Source organism: Phyllostomus hastatus, unplaced genomic scaffold, assembly GCF_019186645.2.
Source record: "Phyllostomus hastatus isolate PE091 unplaced genomic scaffold, TTU_PhHast_1.1 phas_contig_150, whole genome shotgun sequence".
NCBI classification, from domain to species: Eukaryota; Metazoa; Chordata; class Mammalia; order Chiroptera; family Phyllostomidae; genus Phyllostomus; species Phyllostomus hastatus.
The window spans coordinates 31,170,966-31,180,000 of NW_025333611.1; the positions used below are offsets into that span (position 1 = coordinate 31,170,966).

The window sequence follows — 9,035 nt, forward strand, 5'->3', positions numbered from 1 at the left end:
AAGCAGGGTCCTATCTCCCACATTTTAACAAGAGTCCCAGGTTATGCAGCAGGTCTGAGAACCAACGGCCTCAGGGTCACTTGCAATGGAAGAAAGTCACTTGCCTATATTCCAAACCCAAGGGTAAGTTTTCTGTGGTTGATGAGGGTAAAATTTAAAAATATCTTACCCTTGTGGATCTAACATCAACAGCAGTCGCTGAGTATCAGCAGGAGAAGACCCCCACCCCCATCCCACTGTCACACCAATTCCAGACCCAGGTCTACAATTTCTACAAAACATGTAAACCACAACCATACTGCAAACAGAGAAGATACAGAAATCAAGAGCAAGTTCCCCCACAAGCTCTTCTAGATTCAGAAATTCAATTCTTTATGGGAACATTTATAAGGAAGAAAGGATACAATCACATGAGCATCAAAACCACTTTCTTAGAGAAATATTTCAATCACTACTTTTCCCAGTGGTGACTCCAATTTCCAAAGACATTAAAACTTATAGTGAGCCCTGGCGAGGTAGCCCAATTGGTTAGTGTCGTCCCTGATGCTCTAAGACTGCTGGTTCCATCCCCAAGCAGGACACATGCAGGAGTCAACCGGTAAATGCATGAATGTGTGGAGCAAAGGTCCATGTTTCTTCGCCCCCCACCCCGTCCTCTCTCAATTTAATAAACAAAATCTCTTTTTAAAAAAAGTCCTCATAGTGAATGAGAACCATTCAAAGCCAGGAGCTGAACTCAAGATCCCTGATGCTTTTTACAGCATAATCTTCTTGCCTAGCCTCTCTTTGTGCCCACACAAGTCTATACTTTTTTTATCTCCCACATCCAGACTTTTGTTCCCCCGTTTTTAATCACTCTTTAAACTTCACCTGCTCCTCTAAGTCCTCTAATTAAGCAGAGCCTGATCTAGATGTACCACTCACCCCCACAGAGCCTGCAAGATTCCACATTACTACCAGATGTGTTTGAGTATACTTGTACAGGCCTGTAGGTGCAGGAATAGACACAGAGCTGGTCAATCTTCATAGTGATTTCCTTTAAATTATCAAATTGTCAAGGGCAAATACCAAAGATTACATTACATGCCTCTGGAGCACAAAGTGCTAACTTGTGTATACAACATATATTCATTCCAATGCTTGATGAAGACAGTCCCCAGATACCTCACATGCACCCCAGAGTTCAAGTCGCCTACTTAGAAGAACAGGGAGCAAATACGGCTCTGGGTACCTTTGCAGCTCAAGGCAGCATCCACGTAATTTACACTTTCAACTCCAAGAGTGGGAATGGCCAGTGAATTAAGCAGGCACTCACTTTAGGGGGCAGAAAGATGTGAATAAAGGGAAAAAAAATGAAAGGCCAGCTTTGAAATATTTCTGCAGTGCCCCCTTTTCCTGGGAACATGCAAACTAGAATAACTAGATCTCAAGTTATTCAGTCTACCAGATAGATGCTAGGCAGATCCTAACACATCATGGAAACAAAACCAAACAAAACCAAACAAAACTTGCCTTGAAAGCACCAGCCACATTCTGAGATCACAGTTAAATCTGAAACGTGCAAGACTTTCCAGGACTCCAGTTGCTATGCTCAGAGAAAGGTGGGAAGGTGACACCAGTGTTTCCTCACTGTTATTTTTATACTAACAAAATAATACATATGGAAATCAAAAGGAAAAATCCAGTTAAAATCTAACCAGAGATCAAACCATTTCCAAATTTCTATAGAATATACCAGTCTGTAAATTATATATTCATTATAGGCAGAGACTGGTGTACCAAAGGATTCAAGAAAAAGCTTGTTTACAAAATGTACTTTAACAACTAGCTTCCAAAAGTGAATTAAATTGTAGTAGTGCACACACAGAACTGTCTAATAAAAAATGTATTAAGATCAGCACAGAAATAAACAAGAAAAGATTAAGATGTACAAACCTTTAACTAGACTCATCAACACATAAAGAAGACCCACATAAATAAAATCAGAAATGAAAGAGAAGTAACAACTGATACTGTAGAAATGCAAGAGATTGTAAAAAATATTATGAACAACTATATGCCAACAAATTGGACAATCTGGAATAAATGGATAAAGTCCTAGAAACAATCTTCCAAAACTGAATCAGGAAGTATCAGAAAATTTCAATGGACCAATTACAACTAATGAAATTGAAGCAGTTATTAAAAAAAAACAAAAGACAAAAACCCCCCGACAAACAAAAGTCATGGACTGGATAGCTCCAAAGGAAAATTTTACCAAACATTCAAAGAAGAACTAACACCTATCCTTCTCAAACTATTCCAAAAAATTCAAGGGAAAGGAAGACTCCCAAGCTCATTTTACAAGGTCAGCATTATCTTAATTCCAAAACTAGATATGACACTACAAAAAAAGAAAATTATAGACCAATACCCTTGATGAGCATAGATGCTAAAATCCTCAACAAAATATTAGCAACTGGATCCAGCAATATATTAAAAAGATCATACACTATGATAAAGTGGTATTTATTCCTTGGATGTAAAGTTGGAACAAAAGTCAACAAATGTGATTCACCACATAAACAAAAAGAAGAATAAAAATCACCTGATCATATCAACAGATGCAGAAAAACCATTTGATAAAATCCAGCACCTATTTATAATAAAAACTCTCAGCAAACTAAGAATAGAGGGAACACACCTCAACATAATAAAGGCCAGATACTACAAACCCACAGCCAGCATCAACTTAATGGACAAAAACTACAGGTGTTTCCCTTGAGAATTTCACCACTCTTATTCAACATAGTACTGGAAGTCCTAGACACAGCAATCAGACAAAAAGAAGAAATAAAAGACATCCAGTTTGGAAAGGAAGAAGTAAAACTGTCATTATTTGCAGATGACATGGTACTGTATATAGAGAACCCTAAAGATTCCACCAAAAAGCTACTACAACTGATAAATGAATTCAGTAAAGTAGCAGAATACAAAACAAATATCCAGAAATCAGTTTCATTTTTATACACCAATAACAAACCAGCAGAAAGATAAACTAAGAAAACACTCCCATTTACAATGGCATCAAAAATAAAAGTAAAATACCTCGGAATAAATTTAACCAAGAAAGTAAAAGACCTGTACTCAGAAAATTACAAGACACTGAAGAACGCAACTGAAGAAGATACAAATACGTGGAAGCACATGCCGTGTTTACGGACAGGAAGCATCAACATCATTCAAGTGTCCGTACTCCCCAAAGCAATCTAGAGATTCAACACAATTCTCATCAAGACACCAAGGATGTATTTCACTGAACTAGAATAAATATTTCAAAAATTTATGTGGAACCACAAAAGGTCCCACATAGCAACAGCAATATTGAGAAAGAAGGGCAAAATTGGAAGAATCACGCTACCTGATATCAAACTATACAAGGCCATAGCAATCAAAACAGCACGGTACTGGCATGAAAACAGAGACAGGGATCAATAGAACAGAATAGAGAGCCCAGAAATAAACCCTATACCTTTATAGTCAATTAATATTTGACAAAGAAGACAAGAACATACAATGGGGTAAAAACAGTCTACTCAGTAAGTAGTGCTTGGAAAACTGGACAAATACATGCAAAAAAATGAAACTAGGTCACTATCTTACACCATACCCAAGACTCGAAACCATAAAAATCCTAGAAGTAAAATCTCATAGGCAGTTAAAATCTCAGACATTTCTCATAGCAATATTTTTTCTGATGTATCTCCTTAGGAAAGGAAACAAAAGAAAAAAATAAATGGGACTACATCAAACTAAAAAGTTCTGCACAGCAAAGAAAACCATAACAAAATGAAAGACAACCCACTGAATGGGAGAAATATTTGCAAATGATAACAAGTGATAAAGGGTTAATATCCAAAATTTATAAAGAACTTAAAGAACTCAGTATCAAAAAAACAAAAACAACCCCCCCCAAAAAAAATCCAATTAAAAAATGGGCAAAGGACTTGAATAGACACTTCTCCAAAGAGGACATACAGATGACAATAGACATATGAAAAGATGCTCAAAGTCTCTAATCATCAGAAATTAAAACCACAATGAGGTATCAGTTCATACTTGTTAGAATGGCTCTCATCAATAAAAGCAACAAACAGCAAGCGCTGGAGAGGATGTGGAGAAAAGGGAGCCCTAGTGCACTGCAGGTGGGAATGCGGACTGGTGAAGTGATGGTAGAAAGCAGTACGGAATTACCTCAAAAAATTAAAAATGGAACTAGCTTATATTACCTAGTGATTTTTCTTCTTGCAATATATCCAAAAAAACCCAAAACACTAGTTCGAAAGAATATATGCAACCCTATGTTCTTTGCAGCAGCCGAGATTTGGAAGCAGCTCTAATGCCCATTAGTAGATTTTTAAAAAGTTGTGAATATTTACATAATGAAATACTATTTGGCTGTAAAAAAGGAAATCTTACTTTTTGCAACAGCATGGATAGACCCAGATAGAAAGTATTATGCTAAGTGAAATCTAATGAACAAAATAAACTAATAACAAACAAGATAGAAATAGAGTCATAGACACAGAGAACAGACTCACAACTGTCAGAGGGGAAGGAACTGGGTGAAAAAGGTGAAGGGATTAAGTGTAAGAAAAAAATCATAGACAACAGTATGGTGATTACCAGAGGGAAAAGGAGTAGGGGGTAGGTAGGAGAAGGTAAAGAGGGAATAAATGGTGATGGAAGGAGACTTGACTTAGGGTGGTGAACATACAATAAATATACAGATAATACATTATAGAATTGTACACCTGAAACTTATATTGTGTTATTAACCAATGTCACCCCAATAAATTCAGTAAAAATAAAAAATAAAAATATTTTATTTGTTCTTCTAAAATATTATCACAACCAAACTAGAAATACAGTAAAACCAAAAGAAAAATCACTGAAACCACCTCTCTTCTACAATAGGCCAAAAATCTTCCCCCTTCGCTGACAAAGGCAAAAATATTTCAAAACTAAATAGCCCAGAACTAACTGATTATTTATGGAAAACCTAACGGCTCTGTAATTATCCCATTTTTTTCAAAGTTGCCAAATGATAAAAGCTATTAGAATATGAGGTGACCTGTGACATTGTGATATTAACTGGTCCCAACAATCTAGTTTTTAGCAGTTCTTCAAGAAATTTTTCTATGTTAACCCTCCAACTAAGTAAACCTCTCAGATTTAGAGTTCTAGACAATGGCAATTCTATTAATGCTGCAAGTGGAAAAACAAGGTGTAAAAAGACATGAAGAGGCTCCCTGGGGCCATGCATCATCTTCCTCGGTGGGAAAGCACCCCTCTCTGTGCCGGCTTCTTGAGTCCTAACCTCCCAGATACTCTCTTCTCCATAATATTCAGGCTGGTGGGGATAAGATTCATCCCTCAGCTTCTACTATCTCTTATCAAAGGGCATTTGAATAAATAACTATTTGGCTTGTTCTTTGTGCTTAGCATGGGGGGGAGACAGACAGACAGACAGACAGACACACCCTCTAGGAGAGAACAGGGAAGACGGATAAACCAGGGGAAGAAAGGCAGCTATATCCTAAAGTGTACTCAAGTCAGCTCTGAAATTCACTCAAGTGTGTGGCTCACTGCCTAAACCAACATGTACATCTGGTAATAATAAACACTGATAAGTCGTAAACAAAAAGGGCTTTCTTAATTCAAAGACCCTACAAACTATTGGTAACATTAAAATTTACATAAAACACAATCAACTTGTGTGAAATAAGATTTTTTAAAATAGTATTTTCAATTTCAGATAGTAAGAAATGAAAACCTGTTGGTATTTTACTGCCTACTCTTGAAAAGACTAAGCCAGTATCTTTGAATTAACCAAGTTACAAATCTGTTTTCAGTAGAGAGAAAAAACATATTGCCTGTTTAATGCAAAGGACAAAAAAGATCATCACTGCAAATCATAATGTTTGGGTTCATGATGAAAACAGGAAACAGACAGGCTGCCCAGGTATAATTATGGTTATACTCTAATGTGCCTTCAGGTTCAGCCAAGAATTAAAACCCAGTGGAGAGGGTAAGCAGAATCTTACGCACCTCTACCTTGCAAAAGAAGGCAACTTTTAATAATACTCCCAGCAACATGTTACATAACCAACAGTAAACAACAATCTGATTCAAACCTCATTAGTAACAACATTCTGCCACTGTCTCCCACTGAAATTAATAGCTGACTTTGCCAGGGGGAAAAGAAACGCAACACATATCAATCTACCCATTTCTGTGGCGCCTACCACGGCAACCCAGACAAGCAGATAATACCACCAAACCTACACGGGTTCTACAAAAATATTTTTTCTTTTCCAGTTCCCTGCTCTTCCTCTTTCTAACCAGATCATATCATATGGATGCATTTAAATTCTAAGAGGAAAGTCAGTTGAGAAGGTTCATCTAACTTTTACTGCCTATTTCAGCTATGCTCTGAAAGAAACAGAAGCATAAATGATAAATGGATTTTTATAGCAAAGATAAACCCTAACAGCAGCTGTGTGAAAAGGCAAGGCACACGGAGGGAGCAGCAATGGAGAGAGGTGGGAAGGAAAGGATGCTACAGACAACCATGAAACAATCATAAACAAAAATTAAATTAAAAATTGAAACAAAATATATACAAACTTTTTATGAGAAAGTTAACTTCTCTCTTATGAGTGTTTTGTATTCTTGTAATCTCCAAGTTCCCCTTAGATGAAAAAAAGTTAGCCAGGGAGTAAAAAAAAAAAGTATATAAAGTAATTTGTTCAGATCTAAAAACAACTCCTCACTTAATCTGGAACCCACTTATTTCACACCAACATTCGAACCAATAACTGAAACGATCACAGGTGTCTAGGTATTGTTTACTTCACAACAGACACTAGCACTGGTATCTAGCAGAAATTTTAAATTACTTGGATGTTACTGTAACTACTGGGAGTAAAGTTTTCAACCTTTCAGCTTTCAAAGTAACATTAAAAACTAATTCACTCTAGGCAATCTGGGTACTCTAAGGAAATTCACTCTTCTAGTATTAAAACAGTAACTCAAGGATCCTTTCCTCTCAGCCTTTCTGAGGCCAAGCCTCGGCCTCCACTCCGCAGTCTTTGTTGCTAGATAAGAACACGTTCGGTAGTGCTAGGCAACAGGCAAGAGTGACAAACTCAACCCGGCTGGAAAACTTTTTCCATAGAAAGATAAGGTAAACAAGATATACTTAGCACCACACCCATTTCAAGGCACAAGCAGCCAGGAATGCTTTTTTCCCTCCTCTCTAGATCTCCAGCTGGTCAGGAAACAAAGCCTCCGCAATCAAGATAGAGATCTGGCCCAGGGTGTTCGGGCATTCCTCACCTCCGGGCTGGCCTACAGCTCCACTCTCCAATGCCATCCAAACCAGAATTGGGACATTTTGTCAGGAAGTGGGCAAACATCCAAATACCCGACTATCCTCGTCCCACTTTTTTGCAACCAAAATCTGTTTTGGCTACCGAGCATGCTCCAACTAAAGAAGGCCGCCACATGGGAGTTTTCAAAGCTTAGGCTCCAAACTCCACGTAGTAAGAGCAGCAGCTGAAAGGGGAAGAGAGGAAAAGGGGAGGGCGAGGGGGAGAAACTGGAATATGAATCTTGAGTACTGAGACCAAGGGAAGGACCCGGGCAGGGGCTGAATACGATGAGGACGAACACACTGCTTGGCATTCTCCCTGCAGCTATGCAGAAGTTTTTCATGAAGTGGAAGAAATCTCTGCAGCGGTGAAAACTGGCACGGCAAGTGGCAGAAACCAGGTCTCACACCCAGCTGAGTGCAGTAGCAGGTCGCGACTGCCCAGAGCGTAATTCCCACCGATAAGCCTGGATCCTTATCTTTAAAACACAAAGCGACGGCGGCACGGATTCCTGGAGCCGCTGGACAGCTTTGCAGTGCAGTTGACCAGGCTGCTCGCCCGAGCCCGGCAACGCACCGAGGGTGTACACAAGCGGTGCTCAGATGAGCACAAACAAACCGGTCCTCTGGACAGAAGCGGGCCCTGGGACGCCCCCCGCCCCGCCCCGTGGGCGTCCGAACGCCCCGTCCACAGCAGCGCTGGGACCCAGACCAGCCTCCGCCCCGCCCCCGGCCGCCCCCGCCCGCAAGCTAGGCCTCCGCGACCCGACGGGCGGCCCCATCCCCGCCCGCCCGGACCCCAGCAGGCCGGGACTCGGCCTACCTCCCGCCCCGCAGGCCCGGGTGGTTTCCGCTCTGTCCGCGGCAGAACGCCCCCGCGTCGACCCGAGTCCGGCCACTGGGGCTGGAGGGCGAGCCGCGTCCGGGCAGAGTCTGCAACCCCTGCTCCCGCTGGCCCGCCACGGGCCCCACACTCACTCTCCGGCCGGCTGGGCGCACTCCCCGGCGCCGTCGCTGCGCTTCCCCTCAGTGCAACTTTATTAGCAGCTCGGCGGCGGGACACGCGCACGGCGCCCGCTCGCCCAGAACCCGGATGAGGGAGGGAAGGAGCCGAGGACTTCCCCCCCGCCCCCCGCCCCGGGGCTGGCGCGTGCGCAGAAGCCACGGAGTGACCGCCGCGGGCGGGCGGGTGGGCAGGGCTGCCTAGTCCCGGCGGCCGAAGGGATCTCCACGCTGGGCTCGGCTCCGGCCAACCCTGGTTTCCGATCAGCCTGAGGCTTATTGCCACAGTGGCCAGGCTCAGCGATGGGGGTTCGGCTATCTCCCACCACCACAGTAGCCACGAGTGGTCCCCATTAACCAAATCAGCCAACTTTATAGTAAAATAATTGTCCTGGACACGGACAGTTGGAGATTTTCTCAGTGGCCTATAAAGTGTGAATAAAGACATCATCGTCGGGTGCAGCTTTGCTGCTTTTACTGACTTGTAATATAAATCTGAGTGAAGAGCATCCTCTTGTGAAAAAATAGCTCCAAAACATTTCTGAAAAACGTTTAAATAATGGTTTTTATTTTAAAAGTTCAGTACCGATTTTCCAATATTCTACTATAGGTTTCCTTT

At 41.3% G+C, this 9,035-nt stretch overlaps 1 protein-coding gene across 2 annotated transcripts in view; it reads right to left on the bottom strand.

The window, feature by feature from the left end:
- Positions 1-8,507, bottom strand: part of SMAD5 (SMAD family member 5) — a 57,635-nt gene extending 49,128 nt beyond the window's left edge. The window contains exon 1 of one of the 2 annotated variants that reach the window (XM_045820628.1): positions 8,393-8,507. The gene's annotated coding sequence lies outside the window, so the exon portion shown is untranslated. The other variant, XM_045820619.1, reaches the window with a different exon arrangement.
- Between the last annotated feature and the right edge of the window lie 528 nt (positions 8,508-9,035).